The sequence below is a fragment of the Stenella coeruleoalba genome (genome assembly GCF_951394435.1).
Source record: "Stenella coeruleoalba genome assembly, chromosome: 3".
NCBI lineage: Eukaryota > Metazoa > Chordata > Mammalia > Artiodactyla > Delphinidae > Stenella > Stenella coeruleoalba.
Window position 1 is genome coordinate 111,412,732 of NC_137148.1, and position 19,010 is coordinate 111,431,741.

At 43.6% G+C, this 19,010-nt stretch overlaps 1 protein-coding gene across 8 annotated transcripts in view; it reads left to right on the top strand.

The window, feature by feature from the left end:
• The window catches only part of JADE2 (jade family PHD finger 2), a 139,984-nt gene that overhangs the window by 6,895 nt on the left and 114,079 nt on the right, over window positions 1-19,010 (top strand). For 7 of the 8 annotated variants that reach the window (XM_079916038.1, XM_079916033.1, XM_079916043.1 and 4 more), the window contains exon 2: window positions 13,641-13,921. The gene's annotated coding sequence lies outside the window, so the exon portion shown is untranslated. Of the gene's footprint in view, window positions 1-13,630; window positions 13,922-19,010 lie in introns of those variants that run through there. The other variant, XM_079916042.1, reaches the window with a different exon arrangement.

The following is a 19,010-nucleotide window of genomic DNA, read 5'->3' on the forward strand; positions in this document are numbered from 1 at the left end:
TAGTTGTGGCACACAGGCTCAGTAGCTGTGGCTCACGGGCTCTAGAGCACAGGCTCAGTAGATGTGGTGCACGGGCTTAGTTGCTCCGTGGCATGTGGGATCTTCCTGGACCAGGACTCGAACCCATGTCCCCTGCATTGGCAGGCGGATTCTTAACCACTATGCCACCAGGGAAGCCCTGTGAATGGATTTTAAACTACCACATCTTCTTTTATTTAAAACATTTTTTTCTCTTCTCTTCTTACCTCTTCTTTCTTCTCCTCCTTCCTCTTCTTCCTCTTTCTACCCCTCCTCTTTCCTCCTCCTCCTAAGATGATGTTCTAGAACATTCCTCACCAATTCTTTTAATCGTGGGCCTGGAAACCTTGAGAGAATTCTAGAAGATACTTTAGAAAATACTCTAGAATACTTCTATTCAATTATTTTACCACAAATTTATTTCTCATGTCTACATTGCATTGGTTAGTAAGTATAGCAGAACCTAAATATTAGTGTCTCTAGTATTTCCTTGTTAAGTAAAGTTTTGCTTTTCTGCTGAAAGAAAAACCTATTTTTCCATTTTGAGGAAGTATCCGTTGATTCCCAGTTTACTGAATGTCTTATTTTTAATCAAGAATAAGTATTTCGGGGCTTCCCTGGTGGCGCAGTGGTTGAGAGTCCGCCTGCCGATGCAGGGGACGCGGGTTCGTGCCCTGGTCCGGGAGGATCCCACGTGCCGCGGAGCCTGCGCGTCCAGAGCCTGTGCTCCGCACCGGGAGGGGCCACAGCAGTGACAGGGCCGCGTGCCGCAAAAAAAAAAAAAAAAAATTATATATATATATATATATATATATATATATATATATTTGATTTTATCAAATGCATTTTCAGTATTTATAAAGTAATTACATGATTTTCTATTTAGAACCATTAATATGATGATTTATATTGATAGATTTTCTAATATTGAACCTTATTTCCATTTCTAGAATAAACTCCATTTGGCCGCTGTATATATTCTTTCAGTGTGTTTCTCTGGATTCTGTTTGCTAAAATTTTATTTAGGGTTTTTTCATTAATATTTGTGAGTGAGATTGGCCTTTTTTTCTTTAATCTTATAATCTTTATATTTTGGTATTAATGTACTTATATTTGCTTTATGAAAATAATTTGTAAGCTTTTCTTTTTTTAGGCTGTGGGGCATTTTAGAATCCATTGGAATCATTTGTTCTTTAAAGATTAGGTTTGTTAGAATTCCCCTGTGCAACAATGAGCCTGGTGTTTCTTGGGGGTTTTTTTGGGGGGGGTGAAGGGTAAGTATTTGACAAGTTTTATCAATTTACTTTGACAAATTATCTAATAAATTGTTTATTATAAATTATATATTACATCTGTATACTTATATTTATGCATACTATATTTATTTCATTGAAATTGTTTTGACAAATTATTTTATGCAGATTGGTGTATTTTGGTTTTCTATCTTTAGTTTTCTGATAAAATGGTACATTTCATATAGGTTTTCAAATTTATTTGCATAAAATTGTATAATGTATTCTGTTATGGTTTTTTGTTTTGTTTTTTACTTTCTAATGTTTGTTTGACTATTTCCCACCTGTAATTTCTTACTTGAGGTATTTGTATATTTCCTCTCCTTATTTAAATGATTAAATTCACTTGAGACTGACCTAATTTACAGATTTCTTTTCTAAGAACAAGTTTATTTATTTATGTTCTACTTTATTTTTGTTATATTAACTAGTTAATTTCTGTATTTGTCTTAACTTTCCTTTTGCTTTCCTTTGGTTTACTTTTAAATTATTTTTCTAGATTTTTGAATCAGCTGTTTAATTCACTTATTTTCTTTCATTTATGTTGATATAAACATTGGAGGCTATTAATTTTCCTTTGAGTACTACTTTAGCTATATTCATAGATTCTTCGATATGATATGTTCATTATTATTGTTTTCTAGAAATTCTACAGTTTTGAATTTGTATTTTCCCTTTGATCATGGAATTATTTTAGACCTCCCACACACCCCCAAATAGAAGGGCACTTTTTGTTTGTTTTCTGAATATGTTATACATGTCAGTGTTTATTAAGTTGCTATTATAGGATGCTATCTATATTCTTTTTACTGTGGGAATTTAATGAGGTTTGGTTTGTGGCCTATTTATAATCTTGTGTGTATGCAGGAATATCCCAGAGCACTTGAGAAAAAAGTATGTTCTCTATTCTCAGGGCACAATATTTGATGCATATCAATAACATCTACATTTTTTATTGTGTTTGTTGGACTTCTAGATCCTCATTTAATTTTGACCACTTGATCTGTTTTGGGTTGAGAAAGGTGAAATCAAAGCCTTCTATTATTATTGTGTGTTGTGATGGGATTTCTTCTGTGTTATGATTCCTACTCATCTTGTGAGAAACTCATAGAATTTAAGCTGTGTTAAGTAGTTCAAAGTGGAGTCACAGTGGCCAATGTGAATTTCCATATTAGTTGTTTTGAAACATCTGATGTAGGATTGTGAGTGTCTTAGTGTTAGAAACTAAGAGTGTTACTTTAGATAAGAAATTTGTTTGTTAACATCTTAGGAAAGACTTCACTGGGACAGAAGGTACATCAGATAGAGACTAGACTCCCTGTAGTGTAACTATTATACCCTACCGGTGGACTCCTTAAAATAAGACCCTTTAGTCAGGTGACTTGAAGGCTCTTTGCTGGAGGACCCAACTCCAGGCTGCTGAGAGCTGTTCTAGACTGACACTGCCAGAGACTGTCAGAGCAGAGGGGAACTTCTCACTCAGGCTTGTTGTGAGACCTGTTGAGGGACTGGGGACCACTGCTGAGATGCCTTCTTCTGAGGACTTCCCCTTGGAGTGGTTCATTACCCCTTTTTTATTTTCACTACTTTGACTAACCTGTGTTGTGCATTAATTGTGTGCAGTAGACCAAGTGATTATGCATTGAGTATTGGCTGTGTTTCATACATCTCCAGTCCTGTGTTCTTACCTAGCCTTACCGCTGGGCCCTACCACAGTGTGTCTTTGTCTAAATCTCCTTGTATCTCTATAGTTCTATTATGTGAAAGTTCCTGCTGTGTTATTTGGTACATAGATATTCATAATTTAAATTTTCATGATGAATTATAGCCTTTAGCATTTAAAAGTACTTCTCTTTACCTTGTTAAAAGCTTTTTGTCCTGAATTCTGTGTTGTTAGATATTAAGACTTTTGATGTTTGTATTTTTCTGGTATGCTTTTCTTTGCCCATCCTTTCATTTTAACCTTTCTGAATCATTTTGTGTGTATAACCTAGAGTTGGATTAGGCTTTGCAATCTACTTTGAAAACCATTTTTAAAATAGATGAGTTAAACCCACTTATATTTATTGAATTGACAGATATATTTGGTTTCAACTCTGTCATATTATTTTATGTAGTGTTTTCATTATATATTTTTGAATTTGCCCTTTTTATTAATGTAGTTTTGATATTTAGGAAGGTTTGTATTTTTGGTCTAAAAGTTACCTTTATAAAATACCCTCAATCCACTCCTTTTGGGGACTGTATCTTGATTCCCTACTATGAGCAACAATAAAATTATCTTTTAATTTCATCCTCTCTGCCTCACCCCTCCTCCATCATTTAGTCAATAGAATTAACAATCGTAGTGTTTATGTTGCATATGATTAAGCTTCTACTTGATTTGGAAACTTTAAATACTATCCTTCGAATCAAGTAATTTGAGGTGATCAGTAAACTCATTCTTATTCCTATCTTCTCTGTTTCTTCTTCAATTTTTTATTAGTAATGAGAAATGTCTACAATATTAAGTAAGGCATGTAACAACTGCATTCTGATCTGTCACCCTAATCTCTATATATGTTTTATTTCTACAGTTTAATAGATTCAGTGCTCAAGAAAGGTCCTTTTACCCTGATTTCCTCAGGCTTGCTTAGGGGTGCTGAGACTGCTCTCCCATGGTTCTAGCAGGTTCCTCTGAAAGGGCTCATGAGAATGATATCCTGACTTCTTACAGATTTTTAAATGTTTTTCTGAAGGCTTTACACCTGAAGATCAGTTTGGCTGGATAGAATTCTTGGCCTTGAGGTGTGGCTCCACTGTTTGTGGTAGTGATTGTTGCCCTGGAGAAGTGGTGGAAGGGTGGAGAGGTGGGGCGGGGGGTGGGGGGGGAAACCTCTCCGTTGCCACAGTCTTGGGCTTCTGACATGGACTCCTTGAGAAGTCACCTGTTCTCTGGATTTCAGAGCTTGGTTGAGGAGAGCTTCTCTGTTTCCCAGATTTCTTTACAGCCTTTGTCTCTAGGAAAATGGACCCACTTTTAAACGTTTTCTTTTTTTCCAGTGCTTCCCGAGACTTTCCACTGTCCCCAGTAATCTTGCTTTGTTCAAAATGACCTTGTTCTCATAGTTCCCTTTCAGAATAGGGTCATTCCCTTCCAGAAGGGAATCACTGCTGGAGATTTCTGCCCTCTGAGGCTCTACATCCCCTCCTCACTCAAGGTTTTTCACCAGCTTTGCTGCTCATTTTCACCTCTGGCTGCTCTGAACAACACCTTGGAGGTTGCATTTTTCTCCTGGTTTCACCACATGTGTAGTTGGCAGGTTTGTTGTTGTCCTTGTTGAGTGTGAGACAATTCAGAACTAAACTGCTGCCATGTTCCTTCTGAAATGGAACATTTTCCTATTTTAAAATTATAATAAAAAATCTTCATGCCACTAAAACATCCTTTCAACTAAACCTCAATGGACATCAGGGTCTTTTTTTTTTCCTTCTGAGAAACTCCTAAAAGTGAAATTCCTGGTTCAGAAGGGCATGCACACTTTTAAAGCTTTTACTATGTTTTGCCAAAGTACCCCCTAGAAAGTTTATACCTAAGTTTCCATATCTACCAGCCACAGGCTTCTTCTTTAAAGCCAGTGAACAGTTACTGCAATCACTGCTCGAACACTCTAATATTTCCAGACGGTCTTGAGCAAAACTTTCCTTCTCTTTGTGCAGGCCCCTACTTTGTGGCTGACACTCGGTAGAAGTCCCCCACCCAGAGGCCGTGGCATGGAGGCCTGAGGCTGGAAAAACAGCTTGTCATTATTTACCTTCCAGCACTTTCAGCTCTTCTCTTCTGATCTTGGTCTTGAAAAGGGGGGTCAATCCAACAGGTGAAAACACTCCTGGAAATGGCTCAAGAAGGCCTCCTAGTGGGTGGTCAGATGAGAGCACTGAACCATGGACCCCCAGGGTTTCCTTTTTCTCAGCAAATAACCTAAATTCATAGCGGTCCTGGAGGTATCAAAGGGAAAAAAATACCTAGTTCCCCTCCATACATGACAAAACTATTTCAAAATAGCCAAATGGACTGGAGAAGCGGTTTTATTCTTGCCCATCCTGCTTTGGAAAAGTTGAAAATGCAGGTGCATTAAAAATACCAAGTGGAGAGAGCTCTTGGATCCGGCTTCTCAAGCCTTTGTACAGGTTTTCCCAGCCAAAGGTGGGAAACATTAAAAGTTTTGAAACCCTGGGATCCATGGCTATTAAAGAAGTATCTAAATTCTAGATATTCCTCTCCTAGGGCTTCTCCCATATCCTGACTAGCCAACAGCAGAGGGCTCTCACAGGGACAAATAATATGCACAACTTTTTTTAGTCTGCTTATGATAATTGTCTCAAATTAACATCACAAGGCAGTGGAAATTACATTCCCCAGAGGCTTCCTACTGCAGGAAGTTACCCTGCTCCTTACTGCAAAGGTAGTAAAGATTAAAATTAGGTTAGCCTCTGTTTTGCAAAAGTTTGTTAATCCATCATTTATATTCATATAAGATGGTGTTTTGTATCAAAATGCATGAATGTTTTAACCTGTTGTAAATGTTAAGCTTAAGTGTTTTCTGTTGAATTAGGCAAGTCTTCTCTTTGCCAGAAGCGTTAAAATTGATATTCTTATAACAGCAGTTGAGCGGCTGCTTTAACCTAACTGAATGGATATTCAGCGCTCAGATCACAGAAAGTTCTAGTTCTTCGCTATTTTGTACGCCTCGGGCCATACCAGGAGTTGAGTCTGAGTGCCTTATTTTAAGCGCAGCACTGATGAACTGAAGTGCTCACAGGGAAGGAGATGGAGGAGGGGAATCAGAGACCAGGTTACATGGGGGCAAAGGACACAGTGGAGAGCCCCTAGGACTGTCTTCAGATCTTGGAAGGGCTGTTTTGTAGAATACGGCTCATTCTTCGTTGCTTTCCAAGGCAGGCATAAGGCCAAAGAGTGAGAGCTCTATACAATTAGATTTAATCTTTAAATAAAAGAACTTTAAACAATTAGAGATGTCAGAAAAATGCTTCGTTGGGTTGAACCGAGCTTCCAGTCATCTCACATCTACAATAAATTCATGATTGAACTAGATACATAATTAAATATTTTACGATTAAAAAAATATGGGGGCTTCCCTGGTGGCTCAGTGGTTGAGAGTCCGCCTGCCGATGCAGGGGACACGAGTTTGTGCCCTGGACCGGGAAGATCCCACATGCCGCGGAGCGGTTGGGCCCGTGAGCCATCGCCGCTAAGCCTGCGCGTCCAGAGCCTGTGCTCCGCAGCGGGAGAGGTCACAAAAGTGAGAGGCCCGCGTACCGCAAAAAAAAAAAAAAAAAAAAAAAAAAAAAATATGGCACAGCTATTTGTTTTTAGGAAGACCTGAAAATGTTTAAGAAAAGCAGACTCTTTTGTTTTTCTATTAGTTTTGCTGAATAGGACCCTGTGGCTGATCATCTTAATCCTAATTGGAGTTCTGAAACCTGTTGCCTGCCTGGCTGCCTTTGACATCTACTCACATAAGGAATAATTAATAGCAAAACAACAAAAATGCTTTATATTTGTGTTCTCCCTCTTTTTTTTTTTTGGTACGCAGGCCTCTCACTGCTATGGGCTCTCCCGTTGCGGAGCACAGGCTCCGGACGCGCAGGCTCAGCGGCCATGGCTCACGGGCCCAGCCGCTCCGCGGCATGTGGGATCTTCCCGGACCGGAGCACGAACCCACGTCCCCTGCATCGGCAGGCGGACTCTCAACCACTGCGCCAACAGGGAAGCCCCTCCCTCATTTTTAAATATCTAAATTTTAGCTGTTTCTCTTTCTCTATATACATTTATGTATATGTATTTCCAAATTATGTATTTATATATTCCAGAAATAATTTTAGCTTTCAGTAGGACTCACATATCCTTTGTATTAATTCTATTAACCCCAAAGAACAGTTTCCCCAGCACAAACCTTTGTATTAATTCTATTAACCCCAAAGAACAGTTTCCCCAGCACAAAAGGGAGAAAATTATTACATTCCTACTGTTAGTCACTGATGGTAGAGGATTTTCCCACAGTTCAAGAACAAAATCCTTCTTTGAGAGTGAAACTCTTAAGTAAGCACACAGTACACTTTTTGTGTAAGAAATTTGCTTAAGGAGATAGTTCTTCCAAACAACCCAATCAAAAAATGGGCAGAAGACCTCAATAGACATTTCTCCAAAGAAGACATCCAGATGGCCAACAGGCATGAAAAGATGCTCAACATCACTAATTATAAGAGAAATGCAAATCAAAACTACAGTGAGGTATCACCTCACACCAGTCAGAATGGCCATCATCAGAAAGTCTACAAATATTAAATGCTGGAGAGGGTGGAGAAAAGGGAACCCTCCTACACCTTTGGTGGGAATGTAAATTGGAACAGCCACTATGGAGAACAGTATGGAGGTTCCTTAAAAAACTAAAAATAGAGTTACCATATGATACAGCAATCCCACTCCTAGGCATATATTCAGAAAAGATGAAAACTCTAATTCGAAAAAATATATGCACCCCAATGTTCATAGCAATACTATTTACAATAGCCAAGACATGGAAGCAACCTAAGTGTCCACTGACAGATGAATGGATAAAGATATGGAATATGGTACAATGGAATATTACTCAGCCATAAAAAAGAATGAAATAATACCATTTACAGCAACATGAATGGACCTAGAGATTATCATACTGAGTAAGTCAGACAGAGAAAGACAAATATCACAAGACATCACTCATATGTGGAATCTAAAAAAATGATACTAATGAACTTATTTACAAAACAGAAACAGACTCACAGATATAGAAAACAAACTTATGGTTACCAAAGGGGAAGGGGAGGGGGAGGGATAAATTAGGAGTTTGGGATTAACAGATACACACTGCTGTATATAAAACAGATAAACAACAAGGAGCTACCATATAGCACAAGGAACTATATTCAATATCTTGTAATAACCTATAATGGAAAAGAATATATATATATATACACACACACACACACACACATATATGTATAACTTGATCACTTTGCTGTACACCTGAAACCAGCACAATATTGTACATCAACTATACTTCAATTAAAAAGAAAAAGAGAGAGAGATAGTTTTTCAATAAAAAGCAAGAAGGGGGAATTCCCTGGTGGTACAGTGGCTGGGACTCAGCACTTTCACTGCTGGGCCCAAATTCAATCCCTGGTCAGGGAACTGAGATCCTGCAAGCCATACAGCCCAGCCAAAAAAAAATAAACTAGCAATTTTGGGGGTTTGGGTTTTAAAAAAAAGCAAGAAGAGGTGATATGGATGTGGTTCCACTCCTGAATTTAGCTAAGTTTATTTTTTATATTCCCCTCCCCTTCTCAAGAAAGAAAATGCAGCAAAGGGATGGTGATGACTGGCAAGAGGCCTGGGCTCATCTCCTGTGCTCTGAGGAACAGATGGAGGGAAGCAGCCAGGCATTGGGCCCTGGGGTGGACACTGCTGCCAGTCACAGGGCAAGAACTGCACTTTTCTAATACTTTTGGACTCACCAAGACTGGCCAGGGACTGGCTGGCACCACACCACGACTAGATAGCAGATCACTTCTCAGCATCTAACCAGGAAGTTCTGTCACCTGTTATATACTCTCCCACACTGTGAATATTAATTGCAGACAAACTTTCTGCTTCTGCCATCTCTTTAGCCATAGGATTAACCTGTGGGGCTAGTGAAAAGAGAACTACATTTTAGTGTGCCAGATTTAGTACACACAAAAAAATACTGGAAGCTATAGCTTAAATGTGAATTTCAGATAAACAAATAATTTTTTAGTGTAAGTATATCCAGAATGTGTTTTCTCTGGCAATCTGCCACATTTTTCCAATCAATATTTAAGACTTAGAAAGAAAAATGAATGAATGAATGGTGAGGAAGATCCATAGCACAGAAACACATCACAGAGGTGTAATTAATGCATGTCTAACACTTTTAAAATTTTTGTTTTTGTCAATTTAAAATATTTTCTATTAATTTTTCTTAATTTTTAAATTTTCATAAAAATAACATATATACCCCCCAAATTAAAAGGTTAAATAGTACTGAAAGAGACATGGTGAAAATAGCAGTCTCTTATCCCACCCAACCCCAGCTCCCTGTTTGATGCTCAGAGGTACCCAGTTAAACGCTTTCAGCTGTTTCTCCCAGTTTTAACCTCCTCTCCCATCTTTCTAAATCATATATTTATAGTGTTCTTTTGTTGATTTGTCAATTTTAAACATTACCCATTTTCTTGCAATCATGGGAGATGAGGATTGGTTTCTTTTACCTTCTTCCACCTACATCCTCCTTCCCTTTCCTCCAGCTTCCCATCACTGTCTCACAGCCTTTAGTTAAATCAATAATCTGTGTTAACATTATTATGGCTCTGTAAATTTTTTTGTGTTGCCTTTATCTTCTTTTACAGTTTTTGTGTTGTGGGGTTTTCTGTAGGTAGCAATTGCCTCAGATTTTTTATTGACTCAGTTTTTGGTAAACTTTTTCTCACAAACTTATTCTCACAACTAATTCTCACAACCATCTAATAGCCCCTCAACATAATTTTCCACCTAGTCACACCTGTTAGGTAATCCATCTGGCCCATCTCTGTCCTGAGTCCTCTATTCTCTGGCTCAGAGGGGGACATCCCTAGGCCTACTGCCCCCCTGGCATCCAGGTCTCCTTTACCATCATCCTGGGAATCCCTATGCCCTCTCCTGGGTATGTCTTCCTCATTCTTGGATTGTTCTCTTATTTGGGTGGAGAGCTTCCTGAGAAAGGGAGCATGAGAGGCAAATTACTTGTGATCTCCCATGTCTTCAAGTGTCTTTTATTCTACCCTTTCTCTTAATGGTTTAGGTTTGGATTTTTAAGCTATAAATAATTCTCACTCAGAATTCTGAAGTCCTGACTCCATTATCTTCCAGCTTCCAGTGTTGCTGCTGAGAAGTCTGGTGTCTTTCTGATCTTTTCCTGATCCTCTCAATTGACCTGTATTTCCTTTCTGAGTCCTTTTGGGGTCTTTTCTTTATCCCTGGTGTTCTGACATTTCATGAAAATGAACCTTGAGAGAGAAATCTTCTTTTCTTTCCCTGAAGATTTCATAGCATTTGTAAAGCTTTCTCCTCCTCTCTAAACTTACACATTCTTTCTCCCTCCCCAACACCTATCTCTCATGCCTGAGGCTTTCCTTAAATGTCTGGGGATCTTGGCTCTCAGATCATATTTAAGAGTCATGTGCTGAAGAGATGACTGGATGGTCAGCATGCTTGGGTAGAGCTTGTCTACCAGTGGATTGCCCCGTGGAAGGTGAGCTGGCTATTGGGCGTCTGTAACGGGATCATGTCTGTATCTGTAGGCCTTCCCCTTGAGTCTGCTCGGTTTCTTCAGAAGAGTTCTTGAGTCTTCAGCCTGCGGTGTGCCTGGTTGCCAGGCTTCCTAGAAGCAGGGTGAGGAAAAGGGGCTGCAAGTTTACCTCTTAGTATCAGGGTTTCCATTTATTCCCCATATTTTCAGTTCTGTACTCCATACTCACCCTCCATAGTGCCTGATGAGCTGACCCAAAACCCCCATGGGCACTTGAAGTCTCCTGCAGGAGCAAGCAAGGTGTGGTGACCCCACTGCCCACAGGGACTGTGCTCTCATGCAGTCTCCACCAGTCCCCCGCTCCGCGCCCCATGTGCAGCTCTGTCCTCCCTGTCCCAGCAGTCTGCCCGCTTCTCACCCAGAAGCCCTCTGTAGGCATCAGGCCTTCAGCCTCCCCCTTGCTGCCATGTGACTCGCCACTCCTTCCTCTGCTTCCTGCCTTCCAAAAATGTGCTGACATACTTCATCTGCTGCCATGTCCTCCCTTATCTGCATAAACCTTGTGGATTTGTAACTCTTTTTACTCCTTTATGGTTGTTTGTAGTAGGGCTTTGGGAGGGAGCAGATGGAGATTCATGAGAGGCTCTTTTGTCACATTTAGCCAGAAGTTCTTTAGAGTCCGTTTTCACTCTGAAGTACTTGAGGGGAACAATTTCCAGGCCACGTTCTGAAATAACTCCTGCTGTCAATCAACACACTTTTTATTGTGTTTTGGGCTAGGTGTTTCTTTGTGGGAAATGGAGCAAAGTCCAAACACACACATATGTTTAATATGTTTAATCATATTAGTAAAACACTTCTGACCTTTTGAACAAGATCCAAATGGGTTTCTCTGCTTTTGTCTAGGAACAGGGACAGAAAAGCATGAGAGGCACTTTGAAACATGGTCCCGGGCCCCAGTGCTTACCAGACCTGCTCTGTCTTTTGGGCTTGAATAAAAGCAGGGAGAATGCTGAAATACCATCTTCTTTGAATTAATCATGAGCCCCACCTCTCCTGCTATCCTGTGTTTACACATTACTGCTATTGTGTTGTATCTGCTGGTGGATCTCCTTTCATCTGCAGCCACACAAGCCCTCTTCATTTAAAGCTGCACACATGGCTCTTGAATTAAGAGGGCATTTTAGCAATAATTCCTCATTCCTCTTATTGAAGGGCTCAAGGTCTTAGGGAAGGATCACTGCTGTTTCAATTGACATCTAAAGTCCAGACAAGCTAAGGAGAGAGAGCAGGGCCAGGAGGCTGTCACAGGGAAACGTGGCTCTGTGGGTGGGGCAAGGGGTTAGCAGGATGAGTAGATCAGGATGGAGAGGGCCTTGAATGCCACACTAAGGACTTTGCACTGGCCTACAGGCAGTGGGGAGCCACCAAGGAATCTTGAGCAGGACAGTGACCTGAGATAAACTGTGCTTTAAGAAAATTAAGCTGATAGCTGTGGGTGGGAGGGTTTGGAACAGGGAGAGGCTGGAGTCTAGGTGGCCAGTTAGACAAAGTGGCTCTTAATCCTGACTTCATAGACCACTGGGAGACCTTTTTAAAAATCCAGACCCTGGCCTCCGCCCTGCTAGATTGTTTCAGGTTTCTGGGGAGGGGACCAAGAATCTGTGTTCTAATACATTCATCAGGTGCAGCAGTGAGCTAGACGGCTATTTTTTTTTAATTTTTATTTATTTAATTTATTTATTTTTGGTTGTATTGGGTCTTTGTTGCTGCATGCGGGCTTTCTCTAGTTGCAGCGAGCAGGGGCTACTCTCCGTTGCAATGTGCGGGCTTCTCATTGCGGTGGCTTCTCTAGTTGTGGAGCACGGGCTCCAGGTGTGTGGGCTTCTGTAGTTGTGGCACGTGGGCTCAGTAGTTGTGGCTCACGGGCTCTAGAGCACAGGCTTAGTAGTTGTGGCGCATGGGCCTTAGTTGCTCTGTGGCATGTGGGATCTTCCCGGACCAGGGATCGAACCCGTGTCCCCTGCATTGGCAGGAGGATTCTCAACCACTGCGCCACCAGGGAAGCCCTAGAAGGCTATTGAGACATGCCAGTAAAGGGCTCCAGACCTCAAACACGGGACTGTGGCTCTGGGAGGCAAAGGAGGACACAGATTGGAGGCAGGCTGCCTTCAGGGTGGGAAGTGGGGGGAGGGCAAAGGGGAGAAAGGGAGTCCCACCTGACCTCTGCCTGTTTCAGGACCTGAGGGGAGGGAGGCATGAGAAAGACCATCAAGTTGGGCCTGGAGAGCCAAATGGAGGCTGGGCCCCTCCTGCAGAAGAACCTAGAAGAAGATCAGATGTAGGAGAAGACAGCGACAGGGGACATTTAGGATGCCAAAGGGGCCTGGGACTTGGGGGAAGATGACTGCAAGCATCTGGCTCCCACTTGGTATGTGAAGCTGGGAAAAGGAGACTACGGTTCAGATCCCTCCAGTTGCACACGCACATGGACACACGCATGGCTACATGTGGACACGGACATGGACACACAGACAGTCTTCTTCGGCAGGAGGCAGAAAGTGTGGTGGTTCAGAGATTGGGCTCTGGAATCCAGCAGCCCTGTCCCTGTGACTCTGGGAGCCTCAGCCTCCTCACTGACAGAAAGCCAATGACGCTAGCAGTTAACTCAATATGGTTGTTGTGATGACTTGATGAGATGCTGTATGCCAAGTCTGGGCACAGAGCCTGGCACGCAGGGAACACTCCATAATGGTAGCTCTGAGTAATACTAAAAAAAATGTGATCTGACTTCTGAAGCCAAGGAGCCATAAAGTATTTCATTCAGTGTATCTCACTTCTGAAGCCAGAGAGTCATAAAGTATTTCATTCAGTGTTAGGAGACAAGTCCACGGGAAGGCATGAAACCTCTCATTTGTTGCTATCCACTCCGGGTGGCTTTCTCTGGGTGTGTCTTGATGAGTCCTTTGCCTTTTATTTCTAGGACTCCTGGAGAAATGACAGTCCCTTGCTGCTGCGTTTAATTGGAGAGGATCTCAGAGACCCGAGATTATAATTATGACACGTTAAATGCCGAGCTCTTCAAAAGTCTGCCCTTGCCCTCGCTGTCACCCTGAACAGCTCTGAGAACCCAAACCCTGCAGCCCCCAGAGTGTGCCCTGGGTCTCTCAGCCAGGCCTCACCTGGGAAATCTGAGTGATGGTGACGTGCAGGCAGCAGGAAGACACACAGTAAACCTAGGAGCCTGTGATGAGCTCAGGAGAGGTGAGTTGATGATATGCTATTTATAGCCCCACTAAGAGGCTCTGGCCGCCAGCTCCATGTGAGGCTGGGTGGAAATGATGCCTCTGTGGAGCTGAGAGCACAGAATGAAACTGGTGATTCATGGGCAGCAGCCACTTGAAGTACAAACGCTCCTGCGTCCCAGCCCTGCTGGCCTTTCAGACGCCCACTTTGGAAGCCTACTGTCTCCAATCTTCATGCCTTTGGACAGGATGCGAGGACAGGCAGGTTCTGCCTCACAAGGGACCTAAGAAGGGCAGCAATGCTCCTCAGAGAACCCCAAGACCCTGAGCCCACCCCTCCCAGGGCCTCAGCCAGAGCCCAGGTCAGGGCTGAGTAAGAGGCAAGCCCTGGGCTCAGGAGGCCTGCAGGTCAGGGAGAAAGGACTGTTCCTGCTCCTGCCCTCTGTCTCCAGGGGCAACACTGGCCACACAGCAGCGTCCTGATGACGCTTGTTCTGCTGAACATACAAATATGTACAATGAGGAAATCCTGGTAGTTTTTAAATTCCACCCCCCCCCAATTCCATAGCTCAGTACCTTTCACCTGAAATAGCTGTTGTTTATTTTCCTTGGTAATATCTTGGCTTCCAGGCCAAAGTATACTTGGAGGCCTCAACTCAACTCACACTCTGTGAGGAATGTGCTGGGGGGTCTCTTAGCTTTGTCAACCAAGACTGGATTGAAAGGGTCGAACCAGGATAATGAGGCATAACTGAGCTCTGGAGCCAGACTGTCTGGGCTCAAATTCCATCTCCACACTTGCCAGCCATGTGGCCACCATCACATTCTTCTCTTAGACCCAGTTTCCTCCCTGGTAAAGTGGCGGCAATAACAGAACTTACCTCAGTGGGTTGTGGGGAAGATGAAAAGAAGGAATGTATGTGAAGTGGTCAGCGCAGTGCCTGGCACACGGGAGGACTCAGTAAGTGGGAGCTGCCGCTGCTGCGTGCTTGTTCTCGCTGCAGCGGCTTGGCCCCTACACCGACACCATAGCCTGTGGCCCTGAGGCTCCTCATGGAGGTGGTGCCCTGAGCCTCAAGAGAGACCGTCTGTCCCTCACAAGCACAGCCCGCATCAGGCTGCCCAGCGTGATGGAGTCCACCCCTGGGCAGCTTGGCCCTTTGCGCTGCCTGCCCCTGCGCTTGCCTAGGAAGCAAGTGCCTATCTTTTGGGTTGGGCCTTGCCTGGGCTTGGCCACTCTACTCTTCCACTCCTCTGGGCCTGGGGTGGCCCTTGGGGGCATTAACTATCACCGCCCAGTGGAGGACTTCACCTGAGGGCCCCAGGTATTAACTTGAGGTCTGTAGCCAGCAGGTTGCCCACCAAGGGGGGGGCCTGGACGGCAGACAGGTTGGGCCCACCTCACCTACCAGCTGGGCATCAGCACAAACTGCTGAATCATGAAGGCCCACGAGGCCTCGGCTGTTTGTACATTCTCTCATCTCTAGCTGTCAGCCAAAACATAATTGTAGCTGTCACTTTGGCAGCAAGATGCTGTGATGTGTCCTAGTACAACTGCCTCTGCTCCATGGCAGTGAGCTTTGGGGAGGTGGGAGGAATCTGCAGCTGCTCCCATGGAGAGGGCCGTTCTGGAAAGTGACCTGTGCAATGTTCAGCCAGGTGCAGCCTTAGGGATGGTGTGAGCACCAGGGTAAGGCCCTGCATTAGAACAGACACTGGCACGCCTACATCTGCATCTGCATAATGCAATTCTGAAATGAGGCATTTCGGGCAGCTACAAGGGCTTGGAAAACAGCCTTTAGACTTACACAGAAGTTGGACTCCAGTGTGCCTGGGCTGAATGAGTAGTTAGACAGTGGGGTACATGGTGTAGGGAGATGGTGCCAGAGGTATACCTAGGGCCAGATTGTGAAGCAAGGGGCTTGAAGGCCGGGCCATGGAGCTCGGACTTGATTCTGCAGGTAATGGGGAGCCACTGAAGGACTTAAGGGAGAGAGTGATGTAGTCATACGACATGGAGTGTCTGGGCTCTAACATCCAAAGTAGTGGCACTAGGCGTAAAGACCCCCCCTCCTCACGGCAGTGGTGTGCTGCGTAGGAGGGTGTTCTGGAGTACATGGGGCACCAGCCCCAGGATTTCAGGGGTGACTAACTCTGTGCTTAGTGGGTAAGTGTGGGAAGGGTCAGCTCTAGTCAGTCTAGCTGCAGGTGTTCAGCACGTGAGAGGAGGCTCATGCCTTCCTTATTCCTTGGTCCTCCTAGGCCAGAGTTCATTAATGAGGCACCTGTGTGCAGATGTGCCAAATGCAAGGGACTGCACACACTCATGCCAAAGGTCAGGGGAGGCTCCTGGGGCTGAGAAATGGTCCCAGTGCCTGTGGGTGTTGCCTCCCTCACCACACACATGCTAAGAAAACAGCAGAGACAAATACCCAAGCTTGGGGAAATTCCCTAGAAGGAAGGTTCTATCCTCATGAACTTAAAAATCTGCCAGTTCATAGGTTGGTTAATGAAGACAGAGAATATGAAGTGTTGGGAGCTATTACTAGTGGTTGAACCACCCAGGAGCATGGAAGCCAGAGCATATCTAGACCATCATGTAAGTCAGGAGGAAGACAGGATTCAACTGACAAAAATTGTGTGTACCCTGCTCAGAAGTGCATTGTTGTGCAAGCAGTGGTTTGGCAGTCATTATTCCCTTTCAGCTGCAAGCCAGGGAGGGAGGGATGCCTCTCAGCTGTCAGGAGAGGAAGGGAAGGGGGAAGGAATGTTCCCATTCTGGAATCATCTTCCATCAGTGTTCCCTGAGTTGGGCTGCCAGGAAGGCAGAAGGGAGGGGATTTGACAGCTACTGAACAGTGAGGAAGGTGCCTCACCTGCACAGCCCCTGACACAAGGTGTGTGTGGAGGGAGGGTGCCTGGAACCCTCTGGCCTGTGGGTGGAACCTGAACCTTATCCTCTTCCCTGAGGACAGGCAGCACATCGTAACCACCACTGGCTGCCCAGGGCTGGCTTGGAGCAATATGCCAAGATGTAGTTTTTCCTATTTGGTTTGCTTTTTCCTTTAAATTTTAACATGTATCAGTTTTTTAAAATATAATATACAATCAGAAAAGTCCAAACAACCATATGTACAACATAACAAATAATTATAAAGTTAATGTTATTATTTTTTTATAGAGAAAAGTATAAAAAAAGAAAACAGACGGCCCTTAAACCTTTGCCTGGCCAACCTCCACTGACATTCTTTTAACATAGTTTAAAAATTAAAATAGTACAAAAAGATATAAAATGAAAAGGAAGTACCTCCCCCTCCCTCTTCCCCACAGGTGAACACTAACAGTTTCCTGTGTATCCTAAATTTTTTTCTCTGCATCAATAATATTTCTGGAGTATGGGATCACACAAGATTTGTCTGTATTTAACAATAAATTTTAAAAGAGGATATAATCATGTCTGTCCCAAGATATAAAATGAATATGTGTCAAAGATTTAGTTTAACTCATTAATTAACGAGAGAACCACTAAAACGTTACAACCAATTCAAAGGAGAACTCAAAACTATCACACATGATAGTCAGATAAGGAATGCTGAAATCATTTCAGAAATGGATGCAAAATTGGTCAGAATCCACACAGCAATAGTCAGTTGCCTTCCACTAGACACAATCTGTGTAACTGTGAACAGGAATTATTTGCATTACTATTAAGGTGTTACAGCTTCACTTCCATCTTTAGAGCTGAGAAATACCTAGTCAAAGACACAAAAGGCAGAAAGAACCTAGGTGGGTAAGTTATTCAGGACAACCACTAAATTTCAACATCTTTCACAGTTTTCCCTACACTTGTAATTGGCTCCCTACCTACATCCCTCCATGGAATTCCCCTGCCGACAACCCCTGCTGCCCTGTTTGTACCAGTTGACATGCTGTACATGTTCCAGGTGATGGGCCAGGGCTGAAAGCCTAGCCTGGGAGAACCAACAATCACCCAGGCTGAGCCAGCCAAGTGCTCCCAAGGCCCTGATGCTCTGCTTCTTTGGTTGTGGGCCCTGGAGTTGTGAGTCATGGTGACTCAGGACTGGCGGTCATGTTGGGCCTTGTAAAAGATGGTTAAGGGTTTTGTGAAAGAGGGAAGAAATTAGAAATGCAGGGGGAAAGGGCCTGTAGTCCAGCACAAAAGACAAAATGTTTGTCTAATGAGCTTCCAGTTCCTGGGATGACTTTGTGCATTTGGATTCTGTGAGAGTCCTCTTTATGCTGGCGTCAGCTTGGGTGGTGTCTGTTCCAATAATTCCTTACCCAAGGGAGTAGCTGACATGCAAGATGTATTATGACCTAAGGAGCTGGGGTGGTGTCTGAGGCAGTTTCCCACAGAGCCCAGGGTCTGTGTTGGCACCACGGGGCATTATGTCAGCTGCAGAGAGCAGGGGCATAGTACACTCTATGATACAGTAGAGTGATCTGCATCCTTGTACAATCACCTCATCTCCTATGAACAGGTTTTCTTATCTTAAAAATGGGGCACCGTGCTCCTTTCTGGCTTCCTCCCTGGTCCCCATGGAGGTCCAGTGGGAGGCATGGGTATGAGTCTACTGCCCAGGCCAGTCATGTGGTAGGAACTAAGCCCACAGCACTGGCAGGGTGGGAGAGCTCAGCCCCTCTGTGCAAAGTGCTTTGGGAGAAGAGGTTTTGTGCAGAATGGCCAGTCATGATTAATTGATGGGAGGCTCTCAGGCAAAGGATCAGATTTCACAGATAAATACACACACACACACACTTTGGCTCTCTTGAGAAGGAAATGTTCATTCAGCATAAGGCAAGCGTATCTAAATCAAGATTTTCCATACCTTCAACGGGTTCCTTTCCACCATCTTCATTCATTCACTGAGCACCTACTGTATGATGAGCACTGTCCCAGACACTGAAATCATGAGACAAAGAGTTAGCTCCTGCCCTTGCAGTGTTGGGAAGCAGACGTACAAAAAGAGCTTTACCAAGGAGGGTGATAAGAACAGAGAGAGGAACACAAAGGATATTCTAGCAGCACTCACCCATGACCCCAGTGTGGCATCAAGGATCCTCAGGGCGTGGCCAGAGGAAAGTCT